The 17,011-nt window shown below is 33.7% G+C and overlaps 1 protein-coding gene across 1 annotated transcript in view; it reads right to left on the minus strand.

Annotated features, from left to right (window-relative positions):
- Positions 1-11,902, minus strand: part of LOC110373328 (uncharacterized) — a 31,159-nt gene extending 19,257 nt beyond the window's left edge. The window contains exon 1 of the mRNA XM_021330570.3: positions 11,686-11,902. The gene's annotated coding sequence lies outside the window, so the exon portion shown is untranslated. The remainder of the gene's footprint in view (positions 1-11,685) is intronic.
- Positions 11,903-17,011: the final 5,109 nt, after the last annotated feature.

Raw genomic sequence — 17,011 nt, forward strand, 5'->3', positions numbered from 1 at the left:
GATATCGATGTTACGCACGTTATCTATCAGCGGATGACATTCCATCTAATTTGACGTGGGAAGTGGATTGAAGGTATTGAGATAAGACCAGAATGTCTAGTCGATTGATGACTAGGTTTAGCTCTGAAGACATTAATGCCTTTTGTTAATATCACGCGTCTCTTTAGAACTATGAAAATACAGAATGCTATTAATTAGACAGTAAAGTCTTAAGTATCGCTGTTACCAGGCCAATTCACAATGAACAACCAATGAAGCAACTCAAAGTAACAACCTTCAAATGAGTTGAATTACTCTCGGCAAACCAACGGTCATAAAAGTTTATTAACCATTTAAATATTCTACAAATTAACAACCCTCATTAAAAATACGGTCTTTCGTTAAGTACAATATAATAATTGTTGTTAATAGTATTATTAATTTATCTTTGACTATCGATATTTACAACACTAGTAATATCGCATCACTATCAAAAGCTCGCCGCCTGACCGACGCATACGCAACCGCGCCCGCCTGTAATCGATTGGGCGGGCACACAAGATACATGACGTTACAACCACATACATGCCTATTATAATGAAGCAGTCACTCAAAAATGTATTTTTGGAATGAAAATAAATAGGCTACTTAAACTTAATTGGTAGTTCGACGAAAGGCGATAAATTAAAAGTTTTAAGGAAAATTAAAGTAATTATATGAAATGATATCCAATTTATTTAACTAGTAATATAAATTCATCTCTCTTTTACCAATTCTCAATAAAACATCAAAATTGTTAATCAATTAATTAATATGCACAGGTCAATTGATTTTAATTCGTGCTCACATTTCGCCGACTCCGGCAGTCATAAAAATGACGCGTAACGCGCAATCATAATTAAATGCTTACCATACCATAAAAATATTATCCACGCAAGCTCAGCAACATGCAATACAAATAGTATTAAAGAAAGCGGGAACCCTCTAATTATACAGACGTAATCGAGTATTTCTCTTTATCGCCTGATTAAGTATCATCAGATCAATGCTTAGTTAAACATTAATTCAATTCATCATTGACAAGATTAAATATAATCGCAACTAGTGACGTAACTACGCGTATGAAATACCACTGTCGCTTACGATAGACTGACTTGATTGATCGATCGATTCATTAGGCATCGATAAAAAGCTTACAGAAGAAATGCTTCGATCACAAAATTTACCCATCAGGCTTATTGTTGTTGCTAATTAATTAGTAATCCGGCTTCCGTGCGAAGTGAAGTGAGTGTGAAGCCATATAATAATTAAGAGATAGTAAAATGAAACAATGATGTATGACGTGAACACATTGTTCGATATATCGATAGTTGAGCGGTAAACAAAAGAACGTTTGTAAATGTCAATTAGCAGCTTGCTTCGATCAAGCTTTCCCTACAGATATGTTCTCATGGCTCTTTAGTAAAAAATGCTCCTGTTTTTCGAAGTTTCGTGCATCGTGAAACTCGTTATAATTTGAAGGCGCTTGTTGTGTAGCTTTTTTACTGTTTTCAGTTTTTTGTTGAATGTAGATATTGATTTATGGTGGCGTTTTGAGTGACTATACATTGTAAGAATGCTTTCTGTACTAATTACTAAACACTGAAAATAATTTTATTCTCATGAAAAAAAAACTCGCTAGCATTCAACAGGAGTCCAAACCCTTTAGCAGGTTAATTTTAAAAATATCGCTACCATGATTTACAAGAAAACGTTTATTTACTTTCATTAAAAATAAACAAGCAGATTTTCAACAAAAACTTAATAACTGACATTGATGACTACAAAGGACGCCGAAATGTCAGCGAGCAAATTATAACACTTTCGCTGTCAGTGGCCTGCTCTCAGCAGCCGACGTCGAACCGTTTCGTCACTGTTGCGGCCGCGAGCGATTGTCCTTTCAGTCACTGATGTAACTAAGTTAGTTAACATTGAACTTTCATTGAATAACAAATAATATTAATCGGTGTGTGGAGTCATATAGGATATTTTAGGGTTCAGCTTAGAAATATTGATGAGTCAAATGCGATAAATCCAAAGAAACATTTTCATTCATATGTAGTCAATGAAAGATTATATGAGATGAGAACCAAATAAAATTATCGACCTGACCAATATGTCAACCTGCTTATCAACACAATCGGAACCACAATTGACATATTTTTTGTGGCACACATCGATCAATAATCTATCGATATAAATACACGTGTGGTCAACACTATTCCGCTCCAATTCGTACGAGTGACGTTGACATCGCGAAACAAATATTTTTTTCTTTATTTTTTCTATTTCTTTTTTTATTCGTTTCGTTTAAAACCTTTCTAGTGTGGACTGTGTTGGTATTGGGCAACTCTATTCAATGTTCATTGTATTTTTTGTTTGCTGTTTTTTGTATTTTATTTTTTAACTATGAAATACGCAATGTAATGATGTTATTCTTTGCAGATTTTTTGCGAAGAGCCTATTGTTGATAATGCTCATGTTTCAGTATGTGTACGTCTTATTCTTATACGAAAGAATTGTAGAAAAGAGCCCAGTTTTTATCTATAAAGGTAATATATTAGACATGGGTGACTAAAATATCTCGAATATCTCACATTTTGAAGATAAGGCAAGTGAGAAAGCAATTTACATAAAGATCGGAGACGCTACGTCTGCCACCAATAGCTCGTGAGCCGATAATGTGTGAATTGGCCTTATTTTTATTTCGTGATTTGTATAAATATACTGTTATTCATAGCTGACGAAATAAACAGCGGAATTTGTTCCAAATCTTATAGATTAAAGGTTATCTTTTGTTTTTCTTAAAGCAATTCAACTAGATTTTTTTCGGAAAATCCTATAGTTTATTAGTGATTAATATATTACTTTTATACATATCTGTGGGAATTATATGTTTAGTATACATTATCCAAAGGGTTCATATTGTCTTTTGAGAAAGGATTTTCAATGCAAAGGGCACGATAGTACTGCAATTTGTACTATGTATTTGAAACGAGGATCACGAAATGGGGGTCGTGACCGAGAGGTCGATAAGGTTATTGAGACACAGAACAAATTAGACAAGCAATAATAGGAACCTTTTGTTTTGATAGAATGACCATAGAAAGCATAACTATCATCTATCATAGATTGTTCTACCCGTGTGGCCATTTATCGGCCCACAGGGGTCTTATTTTAAACACTTCCATATAAGTAATTATACCAAAAAACACTCATATTTTTGTATATGTAAATGTTAGTGATAAATCGTTGGTCGCCTATAAACACAATCTATTAACACCAATGCTATGAGTCCATGGTTTGACCCCAGACGACTTGAACTTTCTCTATACTGGTTCCGTTCGCTAGACATCTTCTTTGCTGTACATGATGTTGCTTTTTTGTTAGGACCTTTTAATAAATTTTTAAGTATTATAAGACTTTTGTTTTGGAGATTAGGTAATGCTCATATCTTTTTTGTTAGCCCGAGATCAGCAGTAGGTACAGTCTGACCGGTCTGAGCGTTTTTGGTGCAGTTAACAGTTGTTGTCACATAGTAGAAACAAAGGTCTAAACTGCACATAAGACGCGGTAGTACTATAAGATGTATACTCATAATGATGACAAGTCTTTTTAAAGGTGTAAGATATCAGTCAAACAGAAAAAGCTTTGATCATCAATTGAAAAATAATTTCGACGTTGATATATAGGTAGGTATTCTGAATCTATTGACATTGGTATTCTATTTATAGCTATTAACATATTAACTGTTGGGAAAATTGTTGCGGATTTCCTCTGCTACACACCCATGTGATGAATGCAGGAAACGAATCATAACATTATTTTCTTTGGCGTTTAAAGTAGCTCACATTAATTTTAATGTCATCTTCCGGACACGTGACGAAGTTTTTGTTTTTTATTTTCACACCTTAAATGGTTCCAAGATTACGAAAAACAGGTATTTTTTTGTTCTAAATTTAAGGTACCTAACGCTATTCCGAAAATTCCCTGCTTTGCACATTTTTGTAATTCCATCTTTCCCTTTTTAATTCTTTGCCAAATAATAACCTCCACTTTTTCAACAGCCTGTAGAATTATTACAAAAATAATTATTCACCGGTACGTTGGATGATAATGAATATTCTTAAGCGCGGTTACTCATTAATTGCCTGGGGCGTTTAAAACGCTTACTCACGCTGCACCAAAGAGATCAACCTTACAATTTAGTCTATGAAAAGCTTGAAAGAATGTATTAAAATATGCAAAGAGAGTAGTGGGACAATATTTGTATGTTATACTGCATAAATAAATGTTAATAAATATGTGGGTGAGCCAGTCAGAATTAAGGTTTTATTTTAATTTACAGGTTTTTTTATCGTTAAATAAAACATTGATCAGAATATTGTAGTTACCCGTTAGAAAACGATAAATGGTGAAGAACAAGGATTGGAATCTTTGAAATCAAAATCAATTAATAAATCCGAATGCCTTACATAACATTAAAATCAAAGATCATAGTTTCCGTTCATGAAATTATACATAATCGATTTAGATTGCAAAAAGTGATAACAGACTTGTCTAAAGATGATTTGAGGATTTAAACTGTCACCTGTCAACGGATTTATAATTTGGATAATCAATTAAGCAGCTTAGCATAAGTTAGATAACCTAAAGACAAAACCAAAGAACGAGAGATTAATATACAGTGTAAATACTGTCTTGACAGGATATAATAACTCCACAACAAGAATCGATTTGCATTTAAGTACTGGGTATAAAAGCTAAACTTAAACCACTTACTCCTAACATCATTATCCACAAGGAAAACGAGCGTGAAGCAGTAAAAAAAATAACTTAATTGCTGAGTAGATCAATAACTTAATAGTTGCTCTACTACTTTCCATTTTACAACTCACAAATATAATACAAAGTCGGCTCCCAACGTTAAATAGAAATTAATTTAAAACTGTGTTCCCACGGCGGCAAAAAGTTCTATGAGTGTTCCCATTATGAAGACGAAAGTTTACTAGTTTCTCCATTAATCCGATTAGTTCGGGATTCGTGGAATGATGTAACAGGTTCCATGGAGATCTTTTTGTGCTTTGGACTTTGAAGTCTTTTTATTTAGGTACTGTTGAATCAGATTTTAGAAATCTGCTAGAAGACTGCTTGTTTAATAAAATATGTATATCACTTTACATTGCATAAAAACCTTAGCTTTATAAGTATTTTGATCAAGATGACAATGCAAACTTTTGTATTACTAAAACTTCTTACAGCTTATGGATAATACCTAATTGATTTATGTTTTAAAAAATATTTATATAAAAACACTGAGTTAATTTGACAAATAAATCAATGGCTCGTATTTCCTTAATCGATAAAATATTTCAAAGTTCACCGACTAATCGATATAATTATTCTATTACACAATACACATGCAGGAAACCCCAAACCTTTAGTTAGATAACGACGAAATAAAAATCGAGTAAATTGTATTCAATTAATCATTCCCTAACAAGAGAAAGTTTTGTTGAATTGAATATAAAAATTAAATATATAGGTAGTTGTCTAAACGTCGACAAGAATTTGACTTAGGATACTGACGATTGAAATAAAAGTGATTAAGTTATATGCTAATGGGTGTCATGATGAAGAATTAAGTACCAGTTAATTTAATGTAGGTAGACTAATAAAGATACTTAGCATAAAATATAACTAGTAATTAATCTAAAAATAAAACTTTATGTCTAGCTTATACGCCAGTACTTATAGTATTTCCCTCCGCTTGCAATGTTACCTTTACATTTTTAAATTTAATACCTCTTGAAGCGCTCTATGTCAAACGTACGTAAATGACTTCATTTGTATGCAAGAGTGTCGCCAAAAAAGCTACCGCCCTCTGTAACGGGAGGTAACAGCCATCCACATGTTACATTATTATGACTAAAAAGCCAACGTAGCACTTAAACCTACATATACCATAAAATGTAAATGATAAAGAATATATAAAATAATATATTTTTTATAAAGGCTAATAAGAATCTAAAGGAGTTACTAATAAATAATAAGTTATTAATAACTCTACTAGCTTCTGTTTTCTGTAATTTTATTTATCCGTATAAGTACCTAATTGTGTGTAAGTAAAACGCTTTTTTTCTGAAAGAAAATAAAATAGTTAATTTTCCTCATATTGTCATAAGCTTTAATGTATCACACGATACAATCAGCATAAATAATTGTCATCAGATCTATCAACGGGTTTGTCTACAATCAACGCTGGAGTTTCAATATATCAACGTCTGATAATATCATTTCCATTGTTAAGTATTATCTGTCTTGATCTGCTACACAGTAGACGATATCAAATCAAATCAAATCAAATCAAATCATCTTTATTCTCAGGCATCAAAGGCCCATAGATAAATACCTTAAAACTAGCATACATATGATATACAAAAACTGTTAGTAAATAAAAACTTAAAACTATGTTAGTAGCACTTCACTTAAGCACTATGTCACTGTGCGGTCCTGTGGCACTTGTCCGCGGTATGGTTTAAGCTTGTGAATTGTTCGATCTTTATGTTTATGGTGTTAGCATATTTTTTATCAAACTCTTATTTTTCTCCTGACTCGAATCCATCGTCGTCGTTCGAAAGATCCCGATGTTCATTTCTTTCCTACATATACCTACCTACTTCATAGCATCGCACAAGAAAATAAAATCAATTATGGCTGTGTAACTACTACGATAGACATCCAGTTATCTTCATCTGAAACTTCACCCTTCTTTTGAATACTGAAAGACTTTTCAAATCGGACTAGTTCAGTAGTCCCTGAGATCATTGCGTTCATGCATACAAACAATCTTTGGCTTTACAATATTAGCACAGATTAAACTACCATTACCAAGCTTGTCGAATGGATTTCGTCAGCTTTGTTCAATACAATCACAATCGTGCCCCATCCAACACTTCTTACCCTCAAAAGATCACGACAAACATATCTACTCAATTAATATATCTAAACGGGGAAAGTGCGGACGCAGGCGAACAACAAAAACAGATGGGTCGGCTCGGAGATGAGTTTCACCTATTACCGTAACTATTAAACTGTGATTAAACGAATACCGACGCACGAGACGTTTCCTGTTTACTTAATTAGAACCTGTGCCTTATTGTAATTGCTGGCTGACTGGTGTTAAGTTTCGTTTGAAGGTTTCATCGAGCTGAGATTCGATCGCGTCAATGTCTTTCGTTGTAGTTTACGCTCTATTTAATTTGGAGTTCTTTGAGTTTATTAAGACATCCATTATATCTGATCTTGGATAAGATGTATCCTTAGGATAAACTTTAAAGAGTTCTTAATTACATCTGATGACACATATTTTATTACTAGATGAAATGTATCTTCCTTTATAAATGGCATATTCAACGCATATAAATAAATGAATCTTTCAGCTTTATAGGTTGAAAGACATCAACAATTTTCCTTAGCAAGGTTGTCTTGTTTATTTTTCCTATCACTGCAATAAAAAAATAAAATCTTCTAGTAACACGTGTCTTCACCTAACCTGCTTACCTGTATTCCCTAAGCTCGTTATAAGTTCCCTCACAGGCAATAAGTGAACCACGATATGCCACGCGAGCCTTAAGCGAACTTACTCGATCAAAATCCTGTTAATGTAAGGGAAATGAATGAATGTCTGTAAACACATTAGGCGTAGCTATAGATTAGCTTGTTTGTTTATAGCAAGTAAACGTAATTTTCTATGAGAATTTTCAGTAAGTTTGCTACATATTCAGTTGTTTTTTTTTTCTATGAGTGGGTAATAGGTTTCTGTTTGAAGGGTCCAAAGTATCACACGGCTTTATTTAAGCTTGTACGAATTCTTTTTGAGCAAAGGTTTATTCGCAAAGTAATATCATTCAAGTATATTTTAATCAGTTTAAACACAGTGACATCTTAAATCCGTTCACTTCACGACTTGCTTTAAAATACATATTTTTCACGAGCGCTTTCAGCGGACATTTTGAAAACAACTTTCTCTGAATATAATGCGATGGTTTAATATCCCATTGTTTCGCTAAGTTGTCGTCAAGTATGGTGTAGTGAATGTTCTGTGAAAGAAGCCACAAGTTAAAAGCGTAATAAAACTTGCGTACCTATTTAATATGCGCGTTCGTTGTTAACGTTCCTTTGTGCGTTTAAATGTACGCCTCTATGAATTATAATTTCATCTGGTGCACTACATTTAAAACTGAGATATCTAAAGTATAGGTAGAAACTTTAAATATGAATTTATTTCAGAAAGCAATGACACCAGTTTTTCTCCATTCTTAAATATATGATACAAGTTTTGTAAATACGTAGCTAATTACTTTTAAGTTTGTAATATAATATTTAAGCTGTATTATAATAAAGACCCGAAGCATCATAGGACACTCGAAATTCCAATGTGCCATATTTTACTTAGGTATATCAATATCGATAAACATGTTAAACAAGCCTTATTTAATAACAATCTCAAACATCCGTATACAAATAGCCAACACAAATAAACTACAAAACTAGAGTAAAATGATTCGTCACACTCACTTACAGCCAATTGATCGAAGGCCGTTCCGTCATAGTAAATGTTCAATGAACTGGCATCGAACTATTGCACCTGTGGAACCGTGGCATTCACATTGAATTGTGAACTTGTTTGTTTGTTTGATTTGGTTTAAATGATGTAATCTAGTATAACGTACAAAAGCAGTAAAGCTTTCCGCTTTGTATAGAGTAGTTAGATTGAAAATTACTACATACACCTGTCGCCAGTCGCGTCTTTTGTCTGGTTATCAGTCTGTTGGCGACAAACTTAAGCACTACTACTACAAAGAGTATCATGCGTGTTTTATGCAAGGTTTTGTGAACGCTTTTAACATACACCCCTTATGGTGGATTTCAATTAACTATCTATCTGTTGATTTGCTTACTAGAGATACCATTTTAACGTTAACCACAAATATAAGTAATGTCAATTTCCTATCTCTAGTAAAATGAAAAACATTTAAGCGGAAAACCCTCGAAATAAATACATAGTTATGAAGAAACGCTTCTAAATTGAGAACATAATTTTGTAAAAAGCCCTTCATTATTTTCTTCGGGCTGAAAAGGGGAAAACATGAACGAGCAAACACTTTTCGTGTTGGATAAAAAGGTATACTAACTCATATACCTGCTTTAATAAATGTTACTCTATATTAAAGCGTTATATATTAAATTGAACCTTGGACTAATAAAAGAGTTTTTTTACTCTTTTTGAAGACGGAGTGTAATTATAAAATATTCATCTTTATAATGTCATCGTATCGAATATAAGAATTGGTTGTCACAATGTACTTCATAATTATTATGCAGCTCAAAACAGCATGACCTGACAGTTTGATCCTCATTGACAACTATTAAATGACCCTTAGTTAACCTGACCATCTTAATATCTCATTAACATTTATATTGCATTTTAATTCGCTGCGTTTAACAGTTTATATCGATGTGAATTATTCATTAATTAGCGATAATTATAATTACCTACGTAGATCTGCATCTACAAGAAGAAAGTATTGACCTACGTTCCGGAATTGGGTAATATTAAACAAAAGACGAAATAATGACTCGCGACTTTTTGGACTAAACGCTTTACTGGTCAATGTCAAGGTCGCGTGACTGCGTCTGCGCGGTTTACGCAACGCGCATGCGCGGAACGGAACCGTGCTTTACCGTTGACGGCTGAACTAATAAATTATGCGACTGCAGCCATTAATACGGTTTGTGAATTCATTTGTTTTGTTCTTCTTTTTTTTTAGTTTTTTGTTTATGTCTGGCCTACATTTTGGTTTTGGAATTTGGAATATTATTCGGATATGTCATCTTTTGAAGCGCGAGATTACTTGCTTTTTTACTAATGTAAAAAATGAGGATATTTTTTATTTATGAAAATACTCCTTTCGTTGAAGTTATCTACTGAACTAAGGAGAACTCATAAGTAATACCCTCTGGGCTTTCAATTCATTAGTTCATATTCAAAGGCCATAGATTCAAAATATATTTTTTCTCTTAGCTAAACGTGTGTGAATCGTAAGCTCAGCGTGAAAAAAAATATCCACGGTCACACATCTATAATCACATTAAACTAAGACAATATTTGCCAATTCACAACTTTCATTAACCTAGAAAAGCACAAATACAACAAAATAAACAGTAACATACAAGTTTTCTACAACATATAAGTATCATAGAATCTCAGGCTTCCGTCAACAGGGCACCTGACCGGCCCACATCGGCGCTCCGCTCTGAATACTTCAGTTCCGACTAGTACGACTTTGTCTACGATTATCGTAACACTATGTTTTGTTTCTATAGTATGTGTTTTGTTATATTTTTCCATTTTCTAATGTAATGGTGCTTGGGGTTTGACGGTAGTGTCATTTCTGTCAATCATCTTTGCAAGCGTAGACTTTTGTTTTGTCATGTGTGTGTTATTGACTGATTGTTTGGTTATTGGTTGTGTGTTTATCTTTACTGATTTCTCTTCTCTATTTGGACTACTTTTGTAGAATTAATTGCTGAAAAATGAATTAAAAATCTATCGATATCTGCAAGACATTACACGATCAAATCAAACACAGACAAAATACAGCTAACATTCTAACTCAGCTAAAATTTATAATCTCATTTGAAAATTTTGACTTTTATTTCACAAGACTAGCTTTCATAAATTTCGTAAGAGTACCTACGCTAAGAATATTTTCAAGTCCAAATCTTTTATACACTTACTTACTTAAATCTCGTGAAGTAAACTACACATTCCACGAAATAGGTCACTTGACAAATGAAATCTCTATGAGAAGGATGTCATCTTCAGTAAGTGAGCGAACGAATTTCCTTTTAAAGATGAGTGCAATTTACGACTGAGGACATTCTATGAAATGTCCGGATTTCACCCGAGTGAAAGAACTTTATTTTACTCTAGGATTAGTTCGGCGTACGATTTTCAAAATGTTTATGAAGAATACAACATACAATAAGGATCATATGCAACAGTAGCTGTCATAAAGAAACATAATAAATGCTGAACAACAGCTAATAATTATATAGTCATTTACGACGATAGTTATCATCGTCATAAATTAATTACAATAAAACACCGCATTACATAAGTAAACAGCCCACCAGTATCATGACATCTCCATTTGACAGAGATAACGTCAAATTACTTAACAACCGCGGGAGGTGTTGATGGAGTAAAACTTTTATAGCTTTCGTTCACCGCCGTCCATACGATACCCTCTAATAGCCTTTGTCTCGCAACTCATAAATATTTTGTGATGTACTTAGGGCTCCAAGTTATGGTCATTTGCATAGTATTTGAGCATACCTATCAACGCCAAACTACTTCATATTGTTCTCTTAATTCATACCGGCTTTGTCCCGCACCTTTCTTATAGCTTTCATAATTCCAGGCGTAGGCAAATTTATGTAAAGGAACACATCAACAATCTGCATCTCGAAATATGTTGTCACGTTTGACCCATTTTCACAGAGCTGTAATTATCGAATCCTTAATAGGTGTTTATTCCTTTACCTGCATGCGTGTGTCCTGATGTAACTAATTAAATTATAACATATCAATTAACATACCGTAATCTTCAAAACACAGAATCAGCGAACAGCAGTCGAGAATTCAAGCAATGTTCCAAACACAACACAGTTCGCACACAAAACGTTCCACAGATTTTTTCGAAAAAAAAAAGTTGTAAAAGTAAAGCGCACGTGCGCGGGAGTCGCGTGTTTGTTCGGACGCGGCGGTGCGCACGCGGCGGTGGGAGAGTGACAAGTGGATACTGCGCAGGTGCCAAGCCAACCTCCCTTCTAACAAGGTCGCGTCCCCCTCTCTTCACACCCATTTCACCCGGAGAAAGTCTGCCTACATACATACCAAATTTTCGAACCGATTGAGCTGACTGAATTAACTTGGTACGGAGATGATGAATGAAATGTGTGGAAGGTCATCGTGTGGGATCGCTTTATCTCGGGGTGCTTCGTCTAATCGGTATGCGTCACTGAATTTTATACTACATCCATCTTGTTTGGGAATGGTACTCACTTCGGAAATTGTATTTCAATTTTCATTAGACCGTATAAAATTTACATTTGTCTCACTGTCGCAGCTGAGACAAGTCATAATTTTATGGTAATTAACACATAGGTATGACTTAAACACAACTGGCACTGTTCTAACTTCTAAGCCCTAGCCAACTTAAATGCTTTTTAATAACTATGCGAACTTCTGGGATGGGCTTTACAAGTTCAAGTATTCCTCCCACATACACATTATTAACCCGTTTTATAATTTTAGCTCACGATTCAGTTTGTATGTGTGAAAGTATCAAATGTAAGGTTCATATACAATTAGCAGTTCTTTAATACCGCATAAATTATCAACAACTTGGATGCTGAATACATATTCATATTCAGTAATATTATCATAACTAGAACCTATTTCAATCCTGTAGTCGTGTTCATTATTTTATTAGGCATTGACAGGTTGAAAGCCTGTTTATTGCTGGCATTAGGTACTACTCCTTTCTGTTCCTGTTAATGGCTGCAGTACGTGGGCATCCATTTTGATAAACAATTTGCGGAAAGTTTATTTAGAATACATGCGTTAGGTAATATTGTGTAGATCAAAAAAACTTTATATATGAGGCATTCATCGTTATATTTTCATGACTCTTCTACCTGAGAATCTCAAATTCCTTCAAAGCTCCACCCTACATAAAGCGGTTAAAAAATAACCGTCCTTGATAAATGAGCTATCTAATACTGAAAGATTTTTTCATATCGTCCTTAGTATCCTTACTTCCTCTTTTTTGTTCTAACTAATGTACCTACTCTTCATCTTTAAAATATTTATATAGATTCGATGATACAATATTTACATTTACATAACATTAACTTCCATACTACATTAAAGTCACTAGCTAAATAACTATCCTAAAACAATGACCGAGTGACTTACGAATCTAATAAAAGCTTCACTTGCCTACTGCTAATCGCTTACATACTTAGCACTTGAAGTATTATCCTCATATCTTGACTATATAACCACGCAGTAAAATATCATTCACCATCCATTTTCCTGGCGTCTCTTGCTAACGATATAATGTACAGACTCGTTAATTACTTAAACCGTGGCTAATATTTTGATGTGCGTTGTAAATGTTAGAGTGAGTTAGGTTTGGTTAAGTGATAGAATAAAGTGTGACTTTTATAACAGAGCTTTTGAGCTATTTTCTTGGTAGGTTTATTGTATATAAAATATCATCATCAGCCTATAGCAGTCCACTGCTGGACATAGGCCTCTCCAAGTGCACGCCACTGAGATCGATTTTCGGCTTCTATATAAAATATGGTCTTAGGTAATGTTTAAATTCTCCTGTCTACTTGTGTAGTGGTGCGATTTAGCTTAGAACTTTTTATCTCCATCCTGGTGTTGGAAGTAACAAAACGCAGGTACAATGCGGATTGAAACTGGTATTTTACAAATCATCTGTTTCAATAGTAAGCATTTAGTTGATGCTTTAAGTATTGTTTTCCAATTACGAGTATCGCCCATTTTCTATACCCACTGACCCCACTTAAACTCAGCACACTTTAACCACTAAGCATTAAGCAGAAAACAAAAGAACATACTCATTTTAAAATGTCCCACTATCAATTCAATAAAATAACAATTGAAATCCTCTCACTGCCAACTAGTCGTGAACAATGCCTAAAAATTAATCAATTGTTAATAACCTTTGACAGGTTGAAAAAGTATTAATCGTGTGCTTAAAAAGCTCGTTAATATCATAATGTCTTGTGAATAAATTAAGATGTATTGATAAGATTTGAATGTAAAAAAAATATGTCTTTATCTTACATCTTTGCTCACGGTGACCCAAGCTTTTTTTACAAAATTATGCATCATCTTTGTAGCTATTTTCTAAGTAGGTCGGGCTTTAGCCCCTTTATTAATAAACACGCAGTAAAGTTAATCTAAGTTTAAAACAATGAAAATGTATAGTTATTCTTATCTTATTCCTTGGTCCAACTTTACTGTTACAGCCTTTTTTTTTATCGTCCCACTGCTGGGCACAGGCCTCCTCTCACATGGAGAAGGATTGAGCATTAATCAATTGAAATTAATGCTCAATCCTTCTCCGTGTGAGAGGAGGCCTGGTCCAACTTTAACCCATATTTATTCATAAGTCGGTAGGTGTGGACAAAGTAACTTCTGGCTTTGATTATACAATATTTTACAGAAATTTTATCAACATGCAATAATCTAAATTCATTGTCAACTTCACTGTCTTAACGACCGAAACATATGACATAAGTTCTGAACGGTAACAAAAGGCAATCGATCATAGTGACAAGATACTTATGTACGATATGACTATCACTCAAACTATCTATTCTTACAAGCCACGATAATCTTCTAAATGAGTGTCTAATAAATTAAATATAAAACAAACTTTTGTATGAGAAATTAATTGTTTTAATTTTGTTTCAGAACTTTCAGCGAGAATTGATGTGAGTTTTATTGGTCAGAAATTATGTTTTAATTAAACACTTGCTGTAATTTTCTTCGTTATGAGTGTGGAATTTCATGACAGTTTTCACGAAAGCTTAAGTAGAGTTATAGCTTTTAGTAGCTTATTTAATCTTGTTTGTCTGCATTGTAATAATGGATGAGCCTGAATTGATTACCGCACCTGTACTGTTAAAAGGGTTTATGAGAGCACTTTAACCACCTGGGATATAAACTCAATACCACAACCTGACGTTATTAGATTGAGTGAAGTAGGTATGACAAACGAGACGGCCTATAGAAAAGCTTGTAAAACACAATAAAATGATACAATCAAACAATAAAATATTAACAGTATTTTTAGAAAATTATGTAAATTAATATTGGATGTGTCATAAATAAATAATACCTATAGGAGAACCCGCACACTGAAGACTAAACAGTCGGCCGACAGTTGACTCGATGGTTAGCAAATATATTTTGTAAAGAAAATCTTGATTACATTCACACTTTTTAGTTGGTCTGATACTGGCTAAATACCTGATCTTAGTAGTGTACTATCATTGACCCTAATACTATTTTTTGAGCCCACCCAAATAAACTATCGGCCGACTAAAAGTTTGTAGTGTGTAGTTACTCTAAAGGTTTTCTTTTGTTCCCCAACATGTTTTTAGGTTATATATGGATGGCATTATGCAGGAATGCGGCACAAAATTTTAACAAAGCTTATTAGATATTGATTTATCTGAACATCATGTTTGATTGTTATCTTGATCTATGCTTGCTGTTTTCACTTTCTTTATATTGTTGTGTTTTTTTTTTGCTTTTATGATAGGCATATAGGAGGGGCTCGTGGCTAACAGATGCGTTGATTGATTGTATGTCAAGATTAGGTTTCATTTAAAAAGGTAGGAGGGTCTCATCTTCCAAGCCGAATACAAAAATACGAATTTGGCGATTTGGCGCCTCGAATCAGAACAGATTAGAAGAACATCCATGTTAATTACCCGATAGTGACACTTTAGAGATATAAAGGAGCTACTTGTAAAATATTGACATTCATTCCCTCCCATAGAAAACTAAAAGTGAACTAAAACAATAAAAAAACGAAAACCTGAAACTTGAAAAGAAATAGCTCGTATAAATGATATAGTTGGCCTTCTTCCCAAGTTTGGGGCGAAAGTATGTGCGAGAGTCAAAGTTCAGCCAAACTTTGTTAAAGTTTCGCATTATCCAAGAGTTTGTTGAATTTCCGCCCATTCCTAATAAGAACCATTTCTGTCTTAGATTCCATTATTTTTGCTTGTCTTTTATTTTAACCTTTATTTATTATTTGGCTTTCCTTCTCTGCTTATCATTTTAATGATGCTTTTTTAAGATCACTTAAAATATCAAGCTTCAATTCTCCCGCGACCCTATTCTGAAAAAAGCCCGTACCCGTCTCTTATCAAATGAGTCAGTTCCATCAGTTCCACTGTTTAAACCTTGTCAGCCTTACTACAAAAAGTTAAACATCAGTTGAACACTTGTGTAAAAAAAGTGTGGCTACAAATGGATCTTATTTAAACGTCATAACATTTTTTAGACAAGTGTTCAACATACGTTTAAAAGTGTTTGTGGTACGACGGTGTTCGTCCAACAGACCAACAAAATAACATTTCATCCTCCGAGCCTTTTTCCCAATCATGTTGGGGTCGGCTTCCAGTCTAACTGGATTCAGCTGAGTACCAGTGCTTTACAAGAAGCGACTGCCAACTGACTGAAAATAACATTTACAAACACGACATTAATTAGTATTTTCTTTATTTACTTACCAATAATTTTCTTGTACATTTAAAACAAGATCGGATATTCCGCACGCAATTCGCTACTGCTTCAAAGTTCAAAGGATCGTGAGTCGTAACCTTTAGCACTACTTTCTCTAGAACCACTCGTAAGTACTCAAGTATGGAACTTATATTTAATGGCTATTATAATGTACTACATTAAAATAATATCTTAGGTATAAATTGTTATTGGGGGTATAAATATTCTGTTTGCTTGTTGGACAGGTCTTCTTATAAAGTGATAGCCGTTGTTTACCGATCATTTATTATACCTCGCTTTATATTATATTTTATATTTATATGACACTAGCTTTTGCTCGCGGCTTCGCTCCCGTCAACTGACTTCTCTACTTTACCCTATTTTTTTTTCATAAGAACCTTCTCCTGACAATAACAAACACAACAAAAAAAGAATTAGCCAAATTGGTCCAGGCGTTGTTGAGTTATGCGCTTACCAACACATTTTGCGATTCATTTTTATATTATAGATGTTAACTTGAATTACCATGAGTTTAAAAAAATACATTTTAATTTTTTCATGAAAAAACTTTAAGATATATATATT

This window comes from Helicoverpa armigera, chromosome 14 (genome assembly GCF_030705265.1).
Source record: "Helicoverpa armigera isolate CAAS_96S chromosome 14, ASM3070526v1, whole genome shotgun sequence".
NCBI lineage: Eukaryota > Metazoa > Arthropoda > Insecta > Lepidoptera > Noctuidae > Helicoverpa > Helicoverpa armigera.